General features: G+C 47.0%; 1 long non-coding RNA gene across 1 annotated transcript in view; it reads left to right on the forward strand.

Moving 5' to 3' along the window:
- The first annotated feature begins 1,827 nt into the window (after positions 1-1,827).
- Positions 1,828-19,984, forward strand: part of LOC130862133 (uncharacterized) — a 68,985-nt gene continuing 50,828 nt past the window's right edge. Inside the window, exon 1 of the long non-coding RNA XR_009055617.1 lies at positions 1,828-2,003. This is a non-coding gene — a long non-coding RNA (uncharacterized LOC130862133). The remainder of the gene's footprint in view (positions 2,004-19,984) is intronic.

Here is a 19,984-nt window from a genome sequence, read left to right on the forward strand (position 1 = left end):
TTTTGATTACTATAGCCTTGGATATAGCTGAAATAAAAAATATGCTGCATGCTGCTGTTTCATTCTCAAAATGCAGCTGGAGAGATGGCTCAGTATTTAAGAACATTTGCTCTCACAAAACAGGCTCCAGAGTTCAATTTCCAGCAACCACGTGGTGGCTATCAATCATCTACACAATTGTGCATATACATATAGGTGAGCAAAACACTCATATACACCCAAGAAAATAAATAAAACTGAAGAAAAGTAAATTGACTATTTGGAACTTTTCTTTTTTGAAAACATTTTTATTACTTTATAAATAATAACAATCAAAATTCCCACTTCCTCCCCTCCTCCCACTTCCCTCCCACTCCCTCCCACCCTCCCCCACACATCCTCCAGTCCTAAGATAGGGCAAGGCACCCTGCCCTATGGGAAATCCAAGGTCCTCCCCCGTACATCCAGGTTTAGGAAGGTGTGCATCCAAAGAGAATAGGATCCCAAAAAAAGCCAGTACATGCAGTAGAGACAAATCCCAGTGCCAATATCATTGGCCCCTCAGTCTGCCCCAATTGTCAACCACGCTCACAGGGTCCAGTTCGATTCCATGCTCGTTCATTCCCAGTCCAGCTGGAGTTGGTGAGCTCCCATTAGCTCAGGCACACAGTCTCAGTGGGTGACCCAACCCCTCGTGGTCCTGACTTCCTTGCTCATATTCTCCCTCCTTCAGCTCTTCAGCTGGACCTTGGGAGCTCAGTCCAGTGCTCCAATGTGGGTCTCTGTCTCCATCTGTCACCGGACGAAGGTTCTATGGTGATATTCAAGATAGTCATCAGTCTGACTATGGGACAGTCTGACTTCTCTTGTTATACTTCTCATGATAGCTATGGCCAGTAACTGGAAACCAAAGCCCCTAAAAACCCTTCCTAAGCAAGACAACTTCATTTACAAATTACTCTGAAAAAAGAGTCTGTTATATTAAGACTTGAGTGTGAGACTGTGTCTTAAAAACATATATTTGTTGTAAATATAGCTTATATTGCTGTCAGACATTAACCTTCTGCACAGTTGCACTGATTCTTAACCTGTGGTTCATGACCCCAGTGAGGATAACACATAAGTTATCATGCATATCACATTTTTACATTACAATTCATAATATTAGGAAAATTATAGTTAAAAATTATCAATGAAACTAATGTTATGGTTGTCAGGGTCACCACAACATGAGGAACTGTATCACAGGGTTATAGCATTAGGGAGGTTGAGAACCACTGGTCTAGAGCAGAGTGCTGTGTGTAGTGTGCTCATACATCAGGTAGCAGTACTGAATTTGTTTTCGGGTTTGACCGTCTGGAGCTCCCAGGTTACTCTGGAGAACCACATGACTTCTGCATGATACCAGAGATGATAGAAATTAATATTTATGGACACACCCTGGCTCTACTTTCTGCTTTTTTCATTGGTTGGAGACAGAAATGTCAATTAAGCTCTGAAGTGTTTTTTTCCTGGAGAAGGCTTTCCTAAGGAAACAGACGACATCCTAAAGCGCAGACAAGCTGTTTGCTTTGGCTACTTTGAACCCAAAGGAAAATCTCACTTATTATAATCAAAGAAGGGACTGGAAATCAATACTGTGGGTCCTCTGCAGAGTTGACAGTAGTGCTTCTTTTAATCTTTAATCTCTCTGTGGGACAAATTCTTCTGCCTTGTTGGAAGGGTCAATGTTGCTTTTAGTCTTTCCTCCTACAGCAACATTCTTCAGGGGAGGGGGAGAGGCTCCTTTGGCCAGGAAATAAGCAATATCCTGTGATTGAGAAACTGAAACTCAGAAGTTTTAGAGAACTCACCCAGGCTGTAGACCTGGGTCAGGAGGAGACCCTGACCAGCTTCAGAGAAGACCCCAGACCTGTCCCGAGCCTGCAAGCTGTGCAGTTTCAGCTGTGCTGTTCCCTGAGTCACAGCCTGAGCTGATGTGGGTTCTGCAGGGAGGCAGCTGCTGTGAATCCATCTCAGCTCTTGTAAGTAACTCCTCACCACACTCCTGTTAGCAACCCCAAAGAAAACTCGGTGGTCCCAATGATGGACCTTTGTGGTGTTGGTACTCTGTTCTATCATAGGTTCTCCTTCTGGGGAGAGTGTGTTTGTGTGTGTGTGTGTGTGTGTGTGTGTGTGTGTGTGTGTGTGTGTGTACACAGTCATCTCCACAGGTAAAGTCTCCGGTACAACATCAGTTTTCATAAGATCCAATCGGTTTGTGTGATCATGTCTTGGTTTGATATCAGCAGACAGTGGAATACTGTGGCCGGCTTTGTCTGCACAGCTATTGTCATCCTGGGTGTGTGGGTGCTGGCTGTGTAAAAGTCACTCAGTGCAAATGTAGGGAAGGACGAACTTTACAAAGGCAACTACTGATCAGGCCTGCAGTTTGGAGTGGATGTGCAGAGCACAGGAGGGAATGTGAAGAGTTAGATTACGATGGTTTGAAGAAGGGGGCCTTGTGTGCTTGAATGCCAAGTGATCAGGGAGTAGAACTACTTAGAAGGATTAGGAGGTGTTTCTATGTTGTGGTTTGTGTGGTCTTGTTCGAGGAAGTACGGCACTAGGCTGGACTTTCATATTTCAAGAGCCCAAGCCAGGTTCGGTGTCTCCCTCTCTTCCTGCGCCTGTGGATTGTGATGTAGAACTCTCAGGTCCTTCTCCAGCACCACGTCTGCTGCTTGCTGTCAGACTCCATGTTTTGATGACAATGGAGTAAACCTCTGGACCTGTAAACAAGGCCCAGTCAAACCTTTCCTTTATAATAGTTGCCATGGTTATGTTGTCTGTACAAAACAATGGAACACTTACTAAACTTACAGCTCTGCTGTTTTGGGGGAGGACATCTGCTTTTATGTCTCAGGTTGCTCAGCTGGAACTTTCCGAATACTTCCCTTTACTACAAGCTCTTCTATTCTGCAGTTTCTTAGACTTTGCTCTTAGCCCTGTCTTTATGAGTCTAACTTCTCCAGAAACTCTTTTGGAGAACAGACCCAGTGGTGGAGTTTCCATGGACACAGGGTCCATGATTGAACTATGTGTTGCACACCATCAACCCTCTAGTTACTTCTGCAGCTCGCCCTCTGTGGCACACACAGCTGGTCTTCTAAGCTCTGAGTGGCTTCACTTATGCTGTTGCTGTTTTGGGGGGTCACCCCATGCTACTGGCATCTCCAAAATGTTGGGGTCTTCTGCTGCAACTACACTTTCACTAGTAACCTATCCTGGGCTCTCTCCATGGAGTCCAGTCCTGCTACACAGCACCTAGCCTCCACGACACCTTCACACCTTTAGAACTAGCACCACCTGGATGGTTCTTACACTATCAAGTTCAGCTGCCTGCACAAGGCACAATCTTGGCCATGTCTGGAACACAGCCTGTGTATGCTGACTCTCAGGAAACACTTTCCAGAAGACCTCACCTCTAAGATATTGGTTTCTTTGTAATCACTGCTAATTTTTCAACTCCAGCTGGTCAGTATTGAGAATCCCAACAAAGCAAAGGTTTCACTTTTGTAGTTCTGGTACTTGGTAATCATAGCTGATTCTTCAGCCCCCAATACCCAGAACCATTGATTCTTAACTCATATGACCCCATAGAATCTGCTTTCCTAACGTCACAAGCCAGGCCTTCATTGTCTGTGCTGCTTTCAACACTCTTTATCTGCCAGGCTCCTGAAGAATGGCCCAGTGAGCTCTCAACACTTGATGATTTTCCAGCTTCCAAAGTTCTTCTACAAGCCTTCCCAAAACCCATGGTCAGCAGTCACAGGAATATTATACTATCTTGTACAAACTTGTCTTCTTTAGGGTTACTCATGTTGTGAAGAAACATCATGACCAGTGGAACTTGGGGAGGAAAGGGTTTATCTGGCTTCCATTTCTAAGTCACTGTACATCAGTTTAAGGAAGTCAGGACAGGGCTCAAACAGGGCGAGCAGGAATCTGGAGGCAGGAGCTGGAGTAGAGGCCATGGGTGGGTGCTGCTTACCGGATTGTTCCTCATGGCTTGCTCAGCTTGCTTTCTTATAGAAACTATGGTGGACCCACTGCATGCTTCTCTGCTGTGATGTGATAGACTCTTGTCCTCTGAAACTCTAAGATCCCAAACCCTTCCTTCTGTGTGTGACCGTGGCCTTGGTGTTCATCACAGCAGCAGAAAGTGACCAATACAGCTGCTGTATCAACAATGAAATCTTCACAGGACAGACAGTCTCTGTTACACCTGCTCAACACTGCTCTGGGAGATTGAAAGCAGCCAGTGACAATACATCCATGAAGGCATTGGTTGGACCTGCCCTAGGGCTCTATGACCAAGGAAAATCCATGACCCTGAGATCTCAGTACTAGAAAAATGCTTAGGGTGGAGTTAATGCCAGTGTCTAATTTGAGACACCTTTCTTGGGCAGACTTCAGTCTGAGCCACCTGCATCAGGGAAAATATACTCTATATCACTGAGGCTCTTGCATGGTCCTGGGCCCTGTCAGAGAGCAGCCTGTGGTTCTGGGATATTAGAAGGCTCATCAGGCCTCAGGCAGACATCATTAGGTGAACTCTTTCTCACTAGATTATTAGGTGGACAGGTCACAGTCAGACAAAATGTCCCAATAAGTCACTTGTGTGTTGAGAGCTGCCAAGAAGGGAGAAGCAAGGACTCTTGTCTGACAGAACAGCTCCTGTTTCCAAGGAAACTAGGTGGCTGTGGAGATCTTATCTCATCTAGAGAAAGAGACTGAGGTTAGGGCTCAAGTAAGCTGCCACCTCTCCCTCAGCAAGCACCTCAGGCTTCAATGAGTGTCCTCTATGGGCGTGAAATCCAAGCAATCCACTGGGCAGCAGTGGAGAGACAAGGGAGCCCTCCTCTGTCATTTCTAGATATCCCAGACATCACAGGAAGCATAGAACCCTCTGCTGACTGGGAAACGCGCAGCTTTGGCAGTGCATTTGATGACGCCCTGTGGGGATGGGCACCAATACTAGGACATGGATATGCCCTAATCTGGGGTCAGAAGAAGGACAGAGGACAAATCTGCTGCCCATTCATCAGCTTGTTTCCTTCTGCTGCTGTCACACTGAATGCAGACCTGAGTATTTGATGAAAGATTGATATAGTGAGAATAATGCCTGCCATTTACAGAAAAAAACAAACCTTTTCCTTCCCAAATGAACACCAGTATCTAATGTCATCTCTCTAGAAGGTAGACTGTATGGGCTTGGGAGCAAGGACAGAAGATTTCAAAGACCCCAGCCAGGACCATTGCCAGAGTCTTCCATAGTGGACAAGGTGTGCTAGCCCCTGTTTTGCTGAGGTTCTTTTTCAGGCATGAGCAGTCTGCCACCTGGTGGAAGAGAACGTAAATGCATTTTATGGATGGGAGAGCCGAAAAGGCAAGAAGGACCAGGAAGTGAGGAGCCATAGCCTGAGTCACGTGGGAATGGAAACTGAACTTAGACCAAGGGAAAGATGGGATTGTTGGAGTACGAATTTGTATGGTTGTGGCTGCCTGCGGCTGTGGTTGTCCCTGGAAGCGTCTATTGTCATCTTCCAGAGAATACAGTCTGAAGATGGGAAAGAATGTTCAAGAACAAAGGGGTCCTGGAATGGTAGAGGGCTTGTGAGGAACCCCCGGGAAGGCAGTCTTCAGAGCATAGACTGCCTTAGGTCCAGGGCAGCTGTCTGACACCGCCTCCTGGAGGGGTCAGCACTGGTGACTGGGCTTAGGCTTAAGTGGACCCCATTGGTGCTGAGGGCATCACTCGCTACTCCCCTCTGCTGCTGTGCGCTCCTCATTCATGCGGCCCCTTCCGGCCCTGCCTCAGTAACTTTCCCCCCAACTTTAGTCAATCAACTGAAAAGAAAAATGAGGGGGACGCGGTGAGGACTAGGGCGCCCAGACTTAAATCCGGATGATAGCGAAGAGAAAGAAACCCAGGAGCTTCCTGTGAGACTTTAATCTTCCTGACTCAGTAGCCCAAATCTCTCCTTTCCCACCCCCATCCAGTTAAGTCCCAGTAACTCACTGGCTTGCAGTGAAGGTCCCAGACAGATCAGCAGAACGAAAAGGCACAGAACTAGGGAAAGGTAGTATCCGGAGGCTGCAGCCTTTGCCATGGTTCCTTCCTGAGGCCAAGGCTCCCAACAGCTGTGTCTGGAGCTATAGAGAGAATGGGGAGTCCTCAGTACTGCCCCGCAGAGGACACAGCGTAGAGATTCCCAAAAGACCTTACACCTGGGCTGTGAATTCAGTCCTTTCTGTGCTAGAGTCATGCCGGTTCCTAGTTCCCATCTTTTCCTACATCTCTTCGGGGTCCCTCAGGGCCGTGAAGCTCCGGTTCTCTGGGAGCCCACTACCATTTCCTTTCAGTCAAGCTTGGGCACCTGGAGCGCTCAGTGTGAACAGAGAGGCAAGGGTGCTGTGGTCCTGGGCTCCCACGCAAGCTGTCCCTTCATCTCACTCACCTCAGCTGGGCCCTCAGGGACCCTGGACAACAGAATCAGGAGAGACAAAGACAGAGTAAGTCGTGCCTTCAGCTGGTTCTCTGCTCAATGTGCCCCAGGAATTTACCCCAGCTTGTCCCTGTGAGGTTTCCATGCCCACAGCAACAAAGTGTCATTTGGCCCTTCCAGTAGGTGGCCCTGTTAGCTTTAGCAGTTTCCCCTGCTTCTCTAGATTCACACACAATCTCTGTCTCCCTCTAGACCATGCCTCTGGGTCCCCTGGGACCTCCAGCCTGCTCTTCCTCACTTCCTCTTTCTCAAGTTTCTCCTCCATTTCAGACTCATTTGCCCCTCCAGGTCCCTTCCCTATCACCCCCTCAAAGTCTTTGCACCCCAAGTTCCTGTCTCCCTGCTTGTCATGGTAGCCCCCTACCCCTACCCCTCTAGTCACTCTCCCTTCCCCCTCCACTTCCTTCCTTTCACTCTCTCCCTGTTGGAGACAGTAGCTGTCTTGTGGGGAAGGAAGTCTGAGCTTTCCTCCTTACCTCTGTGACACTGGCACCTAAGACCTTCAGGAGAGTTCTGCAGTTAAAAAACTTCTCCCAATTAAAAGCAGCTTCTAGGGTCTGGAGAGAGGACTAAGAGGGTGAGAGCACCAGCTTCTGTCTGGGGACCCAGGCTGGATCCCCAGCATCCACACAGCAGCTCACAGTCTGGGGAACTGGAGTTCCAGGGGATTCCATGCAGGCTCCTGGCCTCCATGGGCACTGCACACACATGGGCTAGAGAAACACACATGGATAAAATGCTCATACACATGAGTTAAAAATGATTTCCCCCCATGTTTTAGAAGAGGTTTTTACATATGAAAAGTCCAGATCTTTGGTAGAATATTTTTGAATTTGCTGTCACTTTTTTAAAGGGATTTTTGTTTTGCACATTTTTTTTGCAGGTGAACCCTATGTTTGTGGAGGTGTGTGTATGAGTGTGTGTGTGTGTGTGTGTGTGTGTGTATACAGTAGGTGCTGTACATGCAGGATGGTGATTGACCTTGGCTGTGGATTCATAGGTTCCATCCATCATACTTGAAGACATGGGTCTTTCAAAGGCCTCAGCTCTCTGAGTTGGCTATGGTGTATGGCCAGTGAGTCCCAGAAATCTCACCTCTCCCCACTTCTGTATCTGAAATAGCTTTGAATTCATTCTGGATCCCAGTTTCTAAAAGTTAAATATAGTTAACTACTGAGGAGTAAGTGTGGGGAGAAACTCGGATATAAAAGAAGGTCCAGGATATGGGAGAGAGGGTATAAGGCAGAGATGAAGAAGGACAGCAGAACATGAATACATGAGAAGGGAATGGGAGTTACTGGGAGAGGAGGGTGCAGTAGGGCAGGGGTGGGGGAGGCTGTGAGATTTATCTGTAGAGCAATGTGTGTTTTTATGTCAGTGTTGCCTCCATGTTGTGTTTACTCTATGGTAGGCACTGTAAGTTAAAACACAGAGGACAAAAATGTAAGGGGCTGTAACATGGAGGGGGCCAGGCCTGCTTGTTGTTGGTTTCTGTCCCACCCTGTGCCCCACAACTGTTTAGCCCCAAAGAGAAACACACATAGGTCTCCATAAATTATAAGCTGATTGGCCCATTAGCTCTAGCCTCTCACTGGCTAACTCTCACATCTTGATTAACCCATTTTTCTGATCTATGTTAGATATGTGGCTCAGTACCTTTTTTCAGTGGGGCTGATCACATCCTGCTGCTTTGGTGGTGTGGGCAGGAGTGGGAGGAATCAGCTTCCTCCTTCCCAGAATTCTCCTGTTCTCATTACACCATTTCTACTTCCTGTCTGGTTTTCCCGCCTATATTTCCTGCCTGGCCAATCAGCGTTTATTTATAACATGATTGACAGAATACAGACAATTCTCTCGCACCAAGAGGCAGTTACGGTGGTCTCTATTGTAGCCCTGACTGTCTTAGCAGATAGGGAGAATGGTTCAGATGCTCTGTGTCTGTGGGAGTGTTTCCAGAGTGGACAGTGAATCACAGCAAGACCCTCCATCAGTAGGGGTGACCCAGCCCAGGTCACCATAAAGAGGAAGTGTCTCTATTACTGCTACCAGCACAGGTATTCTCAGTGACAAAGCCATGGAATCTATACCTGCAGCCGCCAGCTTTCACTGTCAGATTGTCACTGCTGAGGCTCCCAGCCTGCTGGACTGAGCAGTACTGAGTTCTCTGCCTCTCCATTGTACCTAGAACAATCTGTCAGTCTGAGGTGTCAGTCTTAGAAAACAGCTCCTGGGTGGAGTTCATGGCAGAGTCTAATTGGAGAAGCACCTTACTTGGGCAGGAGCCAGCCTGACCCACCTGCAGCAGGGAAAATACACTCCATGCCATTGTGTCTCCTGACATAGTCCTGGGCCCTGGGAGAGAGCAGCCTGTGGTCCTGGGCTATCAGAAGGCCCATCAGGCCTGAGGTAGACATGATGAGGTGAGCTCTTTCCCACTAGGCTGTTCTGTGAACAGATCATAGTCAGACAAGATGTCCAGAAGTGAGATGTGTCCAGAAGGGACATGGTGGTCATACATGTTGAGAAATGCTGTTAATCTGTGTATTGCCATGAGGTTGTGGCCTACTGGCAAAGTTTCACCAGGCTCCAATGCAGGCCTCTGTCCTCAGCGAAGGCTACATGGCTTTTCGCTGACTCTCCTACTCTCTCCTCCTCCATCTGCTTGGAACTCCTGCCTTGCCCTATTCTTCTAGGCCACTGGCAAAACCAGATTTATTCATTAACCAATAAAGGCAACAAATAGACAAAAGGACTTCCCATACCAGAGGAGTGTTGGTATTAGCTCTTTTTTGAAATTCTGATAGAATTCTGTGCTGAAACTATCTGGCTCTGTTTTGTTGTTTTTGTTTGTTTGTTTGTTTGTTTGTTTTTGGTTGGGAGGTTTTTAATGACTGTTTCTAATTTCTTAGAGGTTTTAGGTCTATTTAAAATTTTTGTCTGGTCTTTATTTAATTTTGGTATGTGGTACCTATCAAGAAAATTGTCTGTTTTTTTTTTTTTAATTTTTTTGTCTGTCTGTTTCTTTCACCAGCTGTTTTAGTGGTAGGAGGAACAGTGAATTTTGAAGGCATTTTAAAGAAAGCATCCCTGACTTCCAAACATTTGTCAATTAATAATATCAATAATGATAACAATAATAGGTTATGAGGGATGATTTAGAAGGAAGTATTTATAAATAGACCTCGAGACTTTAGTAAGGAAAACATTTCTATGACCTCTCACAACTGTGCTACAGCAGTATTGATTAGACAAGGTCTCTAAGAGACCTGGGACTCCACAAGTAGACTAGACAGGCTTGACACTGACCCCAGGAGTGGCTTTCAGGGACCTGGTCAGAGACTGGTCCATACTGCATGAAATAGAAAATCAAGAATTTCTAAACCTGGTATTGAAGTACGTGTGTAAAGACTAAGAAGAGTACACGTGCCAAAGGGGGTGTGATATGAAATATGTCTACTCTGTTCCATAGGAGAGCATGGAGGACTCTTGCATGCCATGCATGGAAAGATTGCCCGGGGAGAAGGACATAGGACTCTGCAGACGCCCAGTAATGAAAACTATACAAGGCCAGGGTAGGAGAAGGTAGATGGTGATCCTGAGATGAGATGTCAGGAACATGGGCAGAAATGTCCTGATGAAGTGGAGTGGTCAGTGGACAGCATCATAGAGGGACCAGGGTTCAGATGCTTTGTGATGTGAATGTGACCCAGGCTCTGACCTCAGGCTGGGGTGTGTGCCCCCAAAGTGACAGAACATACAGATTCTACAGGCAAACAGATGGTCAGCGAGTTACATGCTGCCAGAAATTGGTAATTAACCGTATGAGAACTGACATGCAGGACAAAGCTGGCCTCCTGGGCCCAGTGTCCACCACAGAACCACTTCTCAGACATCCCAGAATCCTTTCTGGGAGGAGAGAAAGGATTCAGATAAGGAGGACTCCTCACCCACAGCAGGTGCAGGTCTTATCCCAGGCTCACTGCTCCATTTAGACAGGCATATGGCCCCTAGAGTCTACTGTGAATGTCTAAAGTGTTTGTAGGCAGATAGTCTCTGTTAAACTGCTTGGTTCTGCTCTTGTAAGTTAAAGCTCCCATGGACAATATATGAATGGTGAGTGTGGCAGGATAGATGTCCTCTGTGTTGTAACGGAGGACAATCTGTGACATTGAGGCGTGTATGGTAGGTGCTATGTGGAGTTCTTGGTGGTAACAAATTGAAGAATCACAATAGACATCCCAGAGGTTGAAAGCAAGCCTGTGCACTGACAGCAGAGACAGTCTTAGAATTTCAAAGTGGCAACTGCATGGACTTGGACCCTGGGAGAGAGGGGTCCTCTGGTCCTGTGATATCAGTGACAATGCAGTCTCAGGGGTCCATCAGGATCTGGGTCCCCCATCTACTATGATGTGAGGTAGACTGGACAGAATTGAGAGGAGATCCCAGAAGTAAATGGTAACAGTGACCTAGTGAGTCTCCTGTAGGATCACAGTTATATCACACACACACACGGAATACTAATAACAAATAAATAAAATTTAAAAGAAAAGTTAACTTTCATTTCCTTTTGCTTCTGCCGAACAGCGATTAGCAAACTATTTTTTTTTTTTTTTTAAGATTTACCGGACCCAGGGGCTGGAGAGATGGCTCAGCGGTTAAGAGCATTGCCTGCTCTTCCAAAGGTCCTGAGTTCAATTCCCAGCAACCACATGGTGGCTGACAACCATCTATAATGGGGTCTGGTGCCCTCTTCTGGCCTGCAGGCATACATACAGACAGAATATTGTATACATAATAAATAAATAAATATTTAAAAAAAAAAAAAAAGATTTACCGGACCCAAAAGCTACGGAGAAACCCTGTCTCGAAAAATCCAAAAAAAAAAAAAAAAAAAAAAAAAGATTTATCTCATATATATAAAGTGCTCTGCTTGCATGTATGCTCACCCACCAGAAGAGGGCACCAGATCTCATTACAGATGTTATGAGCCACCATGCCCTTTCTGGGAACTGAACTCAGGACCCCTACAAGAGCAACCAGGACTCTTAACCTCTGAGCCACCTCTCCAATCCAGTTAGCAAACTCTTAAGTACTCAAGACAGAGGAGGCAGGAAAGCCTGTGGGGAAAGGAGAAAGAAAGATTAAAGAGTAGAAACAGAATAAATAACAGAAAGCACTATTGACATATTCTAACCCAGCTGTGATTTCCCCCATCAAATGGGTCCGGATCCTAAAGGTAGGTCCTGGATTATTTTCTGGGGTTAAGCCCGCATCCTCCAGATGAGCAAAGAGATCTTATTAGACAAAAACTATACAAAACAATGTACACCCATAGATATGTTTTCAAAAACTTATAAGACTGTGCTATATACATAAGACATGGTATCTGGCAGAAGTAAGTAATGCCTTCTTGGATTTAATCCATAGGAGACACTTAAATGTTCATTACATGTTAATTAATTAACTCCCCTCCCCGACACTGCCATAAATTATAGCTACAAAATTGTAGCTCAGACTCCAAAGACATTTAAAGTTCCCAGCTCTTCCCTACCATTGTGTATTTATAAAGGCTGCCATTCACAACCGCTTTGTTCTGGTTTACTCACTTTTTCAATTCAAAAGAAAGAAATTGCTGTCAGTAGAAAAGGGGGTGCTGAAATGCTAATTAAGAATCCAACAACAGCCAGGTCCTGGTGGCACAGGCCTTTAATCACAGCACTCAGGCCCAGGCAGGAGGATCTCTGGGAGTGAGAGGCCAGCCTTGTCAACAAGGAAAGTTTCAGAACTACACAAAGACACCCTGCCTCAAAACACACCCTCCCACCCACCCCCATAAAAAAGAAAAGAACCCAGTAATAAGGGGTTGGGGAGAGAGCTCACTAAAATGACAGCCACAAAAGCAGGAAGAGGAAGACTTGAGTTCAGATCCTGAGCACTCCCACAAAAACACCCTCATCTGTAAAGTGAGCACTCAAGGGAAGGTGGCAACCTAAGGAGCCCTGTAGCTCATTGGTTAGCCAATTTAGCCAATCAGTGAGCCAGATTTAAAGAGAACAATCAGGTTGGGTGGGGGAAGAAGGTGAAGAAGAAAGTGGAGAGCAATACAGGAAGGGAAGAAACAACTCCAGCTGGTCTCTGGCCTCCCCATGCACCCATCCAAATCATGCACACACCCTAGTACAGTGTCACGTTTCCTCAAATTTCAAGCACACTTGGTGTCTACTTATTCATATGTTCAAAGCAGTTTCCACAAACTTAGTGTTTTTTATGTTTCCTACTAACCCTGGCACACACTCTCCTTGATTTCCAAATGCAGCCAGTGTTCTGCATTCCTAGTATAAGAAAACAATTGGTCACAACAAGTGACTCTTCCCTTAAGGCGGTGGTGAAAGGCAGAAGTGTCTGGCGGCCTTCACAACTGCTGTGCACCCCAAGATTCTCCTAAGGATCTAGCATTGATTTTAAAAGAAAAAAAGGAAGAAAAAAATTTACAGCCCTCTCCTTAAGCCTTCACATCTGTAATCTAAATTCAAACTCAACATGCATCAGTCCACAGGGCATCGCTCTGTGTGTTACAATAAAATCAACCACATGGGCGAATTAATTTTAATCATTCACATCATCCCCATATTCTAAGTTCACACAATAAAATTCCTCATTTTAAATAAGAGTACTGCTATGCAAGCACTGGGGAAACTGAGGCAGGAAGATGTAAGTTCAACACCAGCCTGGTCTACATAGGTGGACCCTCTCTCTCTCATTGTATGTATGACAGACAGGAGGCAGTTACAAGGGTGGTTTGACACAACCTTCATTTCTCTGGTTTTCACCTTTAAAATTCAAGATTCTTTAACAGTATACATACTGGGAAATAGGTATGTAATTCATTTAAAACATAAATATAAATATGTTTAAATCCATAAATTATTCAAAGTATCCCTGAAATAATTTCTTACCCAGTGAATCAAAATTACATTCTTACAACAAGAATATTTGTTTTATGAATATATGTAGGTTAGTGATTACCTTGTTAGCCTGAGATGACATGGACCAGAGAACAAAATGATCAGCTCATAGAAAAAAAATTTAAATGTTTTTTTTCACTTTTTGTAAACTTTTAAGCCCATGTTTTGTTTAATTTCTCCTTAACGTTCTAAATTAAGCTACCTGCTATGCCTCCTTAGAGGTGGTAAACGCTGAAAGATACAGACGATGGTTATTATAAAACAAATTTCCTTATCTGAGGTATGTCACTATCATATCTCAGAATAAAAGGATTTATTTTTTAATGTAAGCCAGAAAGAGCGGAAATCACATGACTCGGAAACTCCCAGTTCACTGTTCTCTGATTCACAAAACTTTCTATTTCTGATCAGCACCAGTTCCCACATCCAGCTGCTAACTTTGGTCCTCCAATTACTTCCAAATCTAAAGTAACAAGGGCAAACTTTGCTCTCTGCGTGTAACCACTAGAGTGCCCCCTCGGTGGGCCCGCTCGCTATTTATGCTACACTTGAAACTTTCTGAGAAATGCTCTCTACTGGAATCAGTGTTTTAATAAAAACTTGCGCAAAAATCCACCCGACCGAGGTGGCCAGTGCAAAGTCTCCAGGGCTCCCCACACCAATAAAGACATCACAACCAACCATCTACGAAAATCGAAATGAGAATTCAACACACACACGCGCGCGCGCGCGCGCGCACGCGTTTCTATTTCTCATCTCAGTTTCCCTTAACTTAGAACAAATTTTTTTTTAATCTATTTTTGGTTTCTGGGGACTTTGGGTGATCTCAAATGCATGTTTCCAGCGTTGGCCCCGAGGTGGCAAAGGAGAGGGCCAAGAGATACAGAAATCGTGGCGGGGGAGGGAGGCTTGCAAAAGGCGCCCGAAGGAAGTTCCATAAGGAAAGAGACCCTGGTTTTGCTCCCCATCCCCGCCAAAAAGAAAAAAAGAAAAGAAAAATCAGCAAGGAGAGAGGAGGAAAGGGAAGTTGGTCAGTGACAGCAGGACAGAAAAGGGAAACAGAAGCGAAGTTTACCTTCGTGTCCCCCGTGGAAGGGTGGGGCAAGAGCCCTGATGCCACCCCGCAGTGCGGCTCGACTCAGGCTGTCACGGAGCTCGGACTGGACAGATACCTCAGCCTCAGGCGAGCCTGGGGCGGAGCAAGCCGCTGGGAAGGTCATCTATCTCTCGGGGCCGCGCGGTGGGCCGCGAACTCAGGATTCGAACCCCAGAAGCCCCCCTCTTTTGGCTTTTTCCCCCCACCCTCAGGAGGCGATTAAATTTTTCCCTCCGCCAGCGAGCCCCTTGGCTCTCTCAAGTTTGCCTCCTCCTCCGGTCGCGGTAGGCTGGGAGCGGGGCTGATCCCAGGACTCCTGAGCTTCACAATCCCCACCCCTGCCTGCCTTTTCTACCCCTGCCGCCACTGCACCCGCCGCCACCACCACCACTGCACCCACCATCGCCGCCACGGCCACTGTACCCACCATCGCCGCCGCCACTGCACCCACCGCCGTCCTGTCCGGCCCAGGAATCAAGCCGGCACCAGACAGCAGCCCCTGAGTGCTGAAGGGCGGACGGGCCGGCGCCTGCAAGGGGCGCGAGAAGAACGCGACTCGCGACTCGAAGGCCATCGCGGGCGACCGCAAACAAGTTGCAGGCACCAGGAGCACCCGCCGCCACCGCCGCTCGCCTCTCCCACACGCTCGGGCCCGCACGGCCAGCGCTGCACCGAGGAGAACGCGGCCCGGAGGACGCGGCTGCCCGGCCCGGCCCGCGCCCCCCCGCGGGGACGCCAACGCCTGCGCCGCCGGCCGCGCCCCCTTAAAAAGCATTTTCCTGCCTCGGGGAGAGCACACGCGAACTCTTGGCGGCCCCGCCGGGGCTCGGCTGTGCACACCAGTGAGGCCGGCGAGAGGCGCCTCTGGCACATTCAGCCGGTCCCTTCTCCTAATGTAGCCGGGAAGCAAAGTGGCCCGGCTCCTTTTCCCACTGCCTCGGTCTCCTGCACCTGAACTTCCCGCGCTCGCTCCTTTGCTCTCCAGGTGTGCGCCTGGCGCTAAGGCACGCGGGTGGAGAGGGCTGCAGGGGCGGCGCGTCTGGGCTCCAGTCCTCCCGCCGCCCCCGAACCCAATCGTTAATGCGACGTCCCCACGGTCCCCTCCCGAAGCCTGCGCTCCCTGGGGAGGCTGCGGCTCCGATGCGTTTCCCCCACCGCCGCCACTCCACGCCCAGTGTCAAAAAAGTAACCAAAGTGACAAGCTCGGGCTGGGGGGGGGGGGGGGGAGGCAGAAGCATTCCCGTCGCCCGGTCGCGGCAAAGGCCCAATGTGGCCAACTTGGCCGGCTCCCTTCCGGAGGGCCTTCCACACCCTTCGCTCTGTGTACCTAAAAGGAGAAAAAAATACAATTTTCTTCTCCCTCCATTTTTTCTCTTTTCTCTCTTTTCTTCCTCTTTCGCACCTTTTACCCACAGATTCCCCCACCAGCTGCTTCCAAGTCACTTGCCCACTACCCTGCCCCCAAATTCGTTTTCTCCTCTTATGGAAAGGCACAAAGAAGTTGGGGAGAAACCCCTTCTCTCCTTCCCCTCCCCTGATCTCTTTCCAAAATGAGGGTGCTGGGAAGGGCATATAAGGACTGTGAACTCAGTGCTGGTTCAGTATATGAAGTAGTCAGTGAAGCTGTATGTGGTGACCCCTGCCCTCAGCTCTGAGAAGGCTGATGGAGGGAACTGGTGAAGCTGGCAACCCAGCTTATACAGGGAGGGAAAAAATTAGGAGGAGAAGATAAGTAAATGAAGAGAGAACTGGGGTGGTATGACTCCTGTCCCTAGGAGAGACTTTGGTTTTAGAGATTCAGTAACTTCTGGTGAACCACAATGAACTTCAGTTTCTTCTATTCTAGGCTCACCATCTTGTTGTAGTATTTTCTCAGCTTTTCTGAAAGCCTCTGAGAGAAAGTGTGTGGGTTGAGGTAGGGAACAAACCTCAGGGTCTGCACTGTACAGTCATCCAGAAGGAGCCTGGAGTGGATGGGGGTCTGAGGTTGGAGGCCAAAGATCATCAGTTCAGCTAGGAGCATCCCTCCTCCTTGATGCTATGGCCCTGTGCCCCTCAAACTCTATTGTTGATTCCTCCAAATTCATGGGTTGGTCTCCAGTACAATGGGAGAAGAGCCAGGGTGTAATTAATGAACGTATTCACTGTGGCCCAGGCCATGGGTTCCCTTCTCTAAACCCAGCCTCAGATGTGAAGGGCACTGTAATAGACACCAACTTCCTGCTGATGACATTCATGAAAATTTCAGAATCAGGGCTGTGACCTCAGGCAGTTTGGGGTTTGGCTGTCATACCCCTTCACTTTTTTCTTAGCGGTTTTGTGGTTACATCAACTTCCAGGAGAGGCTCCAGGGGCTCAGGTCCTCTTCCTGAGAGGCCGTGACACACAGGCAGAAGCTGAGCAGCCTGGGCTCTGTGGCTCTGGTGTCACCAGGCCTCCCACTCCACGTGGTCTCTTCTCACACACTGGCTGCACTGTCTGAGACCTTAGGCAGCTGAAGCAGTGCAGAATGTCAAGGAAGAAATTTGGTGCTTTTAGCCTGTGCTGCAGGCTAGTTCCTGCTATCAGAGAGGAAGTATCAAGGACTATTTGTGGGGTTTCTTCACATCCTCCCAGTCCCTGTCCCAAGTCCTCAAGCTTGCTTAGTCTCACCTTCCACTCTCTTCACTGCTGCCCCTCCATCCCCACTCTGTCCTGTCCTACCCCTACTGTCTAGGGCACCCACACAGGTTCTTTCCCTCTTTTCAGCCCCAGCTTTAGGGCCTTCTCTGTTCTGCTGGCAGTCCTCAAGCTCTCACTCACTGTTCCCCTCCTTTACCCATCTGTCTTGACCACAAAACCCCTAGACCCCAATGCCTTATTCTCTCCTCCAAACCATCCTCACCCCTCTTGACCTTGGGTGGGGTGTGGCACTGCCTACAGGCTTGTTTTTTACTTCAGCCCATCCCTTTCTTCACTTTCTCTGTACCCTTGTGGTCCTCACCCTCTTATTTCTCTCCTGCCTCTCAAACCTTAATTCCATCACAGCCCCCACTGCCTTAATCTCCTTCCCCCTCCCTCCTTCCCTGGCTACACCCTCTACTCAATCCCCAGCAACACCCTTTGTTGATAGAGGTTTCTGTTCTGCCTGGTTCCCACCGCTGTTCAGTACCAAAGAAGCACGCAGAGATCTAGGATAATTATAAACTGGTTGGCTTATTAGCTCAGGCTTTCTTATTAACTAAGTATTACATTGTACATTACCCCATTATTCTTGTCTATGTTAGCCATGTGGTTTGGTACATTTTATCAGCAAGGCATTCTCATCTTGCTTCTTCTGTGTCTGGGTGACGACTGCAGAATCAGCCTTTCCTCTTCTTAGAATTTTCTTATTCTGTCATCCTGCCCTTACTTACTGCCTGGCTACTGGCCAATCAGCATTTTATTAAACTAGAACAATTGACAAAATTTTACAGGATATAAGTCCCACAGCACTCCTCCTCCACCTTTTTTTCCCACTGCACTATTAGCTATATATGGCCTTAGCCTTCCATTCTGTCCTTCTGGCCCTATGGCCCACCTTGTGCTTTGTTTCACTTGAAATACGGTTTGAATTCCTAGTAATTGAATATCTGCCTCTTGAAGAGGCCAATTTGGATACCAAGATTGCTGAGTAATGATACGTCTGCACCCGTGTCTATTAATCCCTCAATTACAATGTCATTTATGTGTGCTGTCAGCTTTGGTCTTTTGTCATTTATAGAAGTATACCAAAATATACATTTCCTACTGGAGTTTTTACTATTTCCTACTGGAGTTTTTACTCATCTTCCTTATCTATTCCATCATCCAGACCAGTATGTTATTTTACAGTAGGCACTGGATTGCTTAATTTTCCTGGTGAGACATGTTCTCCACAGTGACTTGGAGTGACTAGACCTTGTTTGACATGGGGACCTGTGAGAGGCCTCCTCAAGGAGTTTCCTGGTGGTATCTGGTTGTCTTGTCTGTCTTTTGTCAAACTACATTCATTATTCCAATGTCTGCCTTTGCCACACCTCCTACACATACAAGAAGGCTGAGTCTTCCTATTCTTGCCATCCCTATAGGAGACATTATTCCTAGGAATTCCTTGTCTTCTTAGTCCCTTCTTAGATGTCCTATTCTACCACAATTAAAACCATTGGCATTTTGGTTTCTCCTCATACCTTTGGAAATCATTTCTCCTACCCAAGCCTCAGTACTATAGTCAAATGTTTCAACATTCATTGTATGCAAGATCCATTCATCTATGGGTGCTGATCTGACCTTTAAAGGCCCAAGGACCTTCTTACATTTTAAGTTGGCATTTTTAAAAGCCAAAGATTCAATAAATACACATCTAGCTTTAAGGTCTGTCACTCCTACTTGTACAGCCTTAGTTAATCTTTGTAAGAGGGTCATTAAAGTGTTCTCTCTGACCCTGTTTAACCCTAATATAGGACTCAAACCTCTTTCCTATTTCCTGAATCCTGTCCCAAACATTTAAAGCAGGGGTGCAGAAGTGGAGTTGAGGGAATGCTCACCTGGGGAAACTATGTCAGCTTCTTGTGTGCATTGCACTAGATGGCAGAGAGGCCTGAATGAGAAGCTTGGCCTCTCCTCACCTCCACACAGAGACCACCCCTGCCCATGAGCAGGAGTCAAGTAATGAACTAAGCATGTGACCCACTCATGGAATGGAAAAGGTGGATGGTTCTTGTTTTTGTTGTTATTGCATTTGTTTTTGTCTCTCTGGGTGACTTAATTGAACCAAAAAAGATTCAGGTCCCCAACAAGACGGGCATAGTTCTTAAGCCAGGTGTTCACATACTACAGAAAGCCACTAGTCAATGCAGGGAAATAGAACTGAAAGATAAACAGATACACAGACACACAAATGCACATAACACACACACACATACACACAGTTAAGACAAGCAGTGGTGAGTATCACATATTCATTCATATGAAAAGATGGGGAATCCAGTGACATCCCACGAGGTTCCCAGCACTGGATCAATGGCCTTGTCAGACCTCTCCTCTGTGTAAAAAGAGAAGGCACCTTAGCCACATTTCCCTCTGGACCTGATAGACTAGGTGAGTTTCTGATTTGTTACCTTTTGGGGTGCAGACTTCAGACTCCTCTGAAGCCTTAGGAAACAGTTTATCAAAGAGAACCCTGGAGACCTGGAACCCAGGTGGCACACAGCCCCTAGGACAGTGGATCTCAACCTTCCTAATGGTGTTATCCTTTAACACAGTTTCTCATATTGTGGTGACCCCATAAAATTATTTTTGTTGTTCCTTCATAACTGTAATTCTTCTAGTGTTATAAATCATAGTATAAATATCCGATATGCAAGATATCTGACATGTGGCCTGTGACCAATTTG

The sequence above is a fragment of the Chionomys nivalis genome, chromosome 2, assembly GCF_950005125.1.
Source record: "Chionomys nivalis chromosome 2, mChiNiv1.1, whole genome shotgun sequence".
NCBI lineage: Eukaryota > Metazoa > Chordata > Mammalia > Rodentia > Cricetidae > Chionomys > Chionomys nivalis.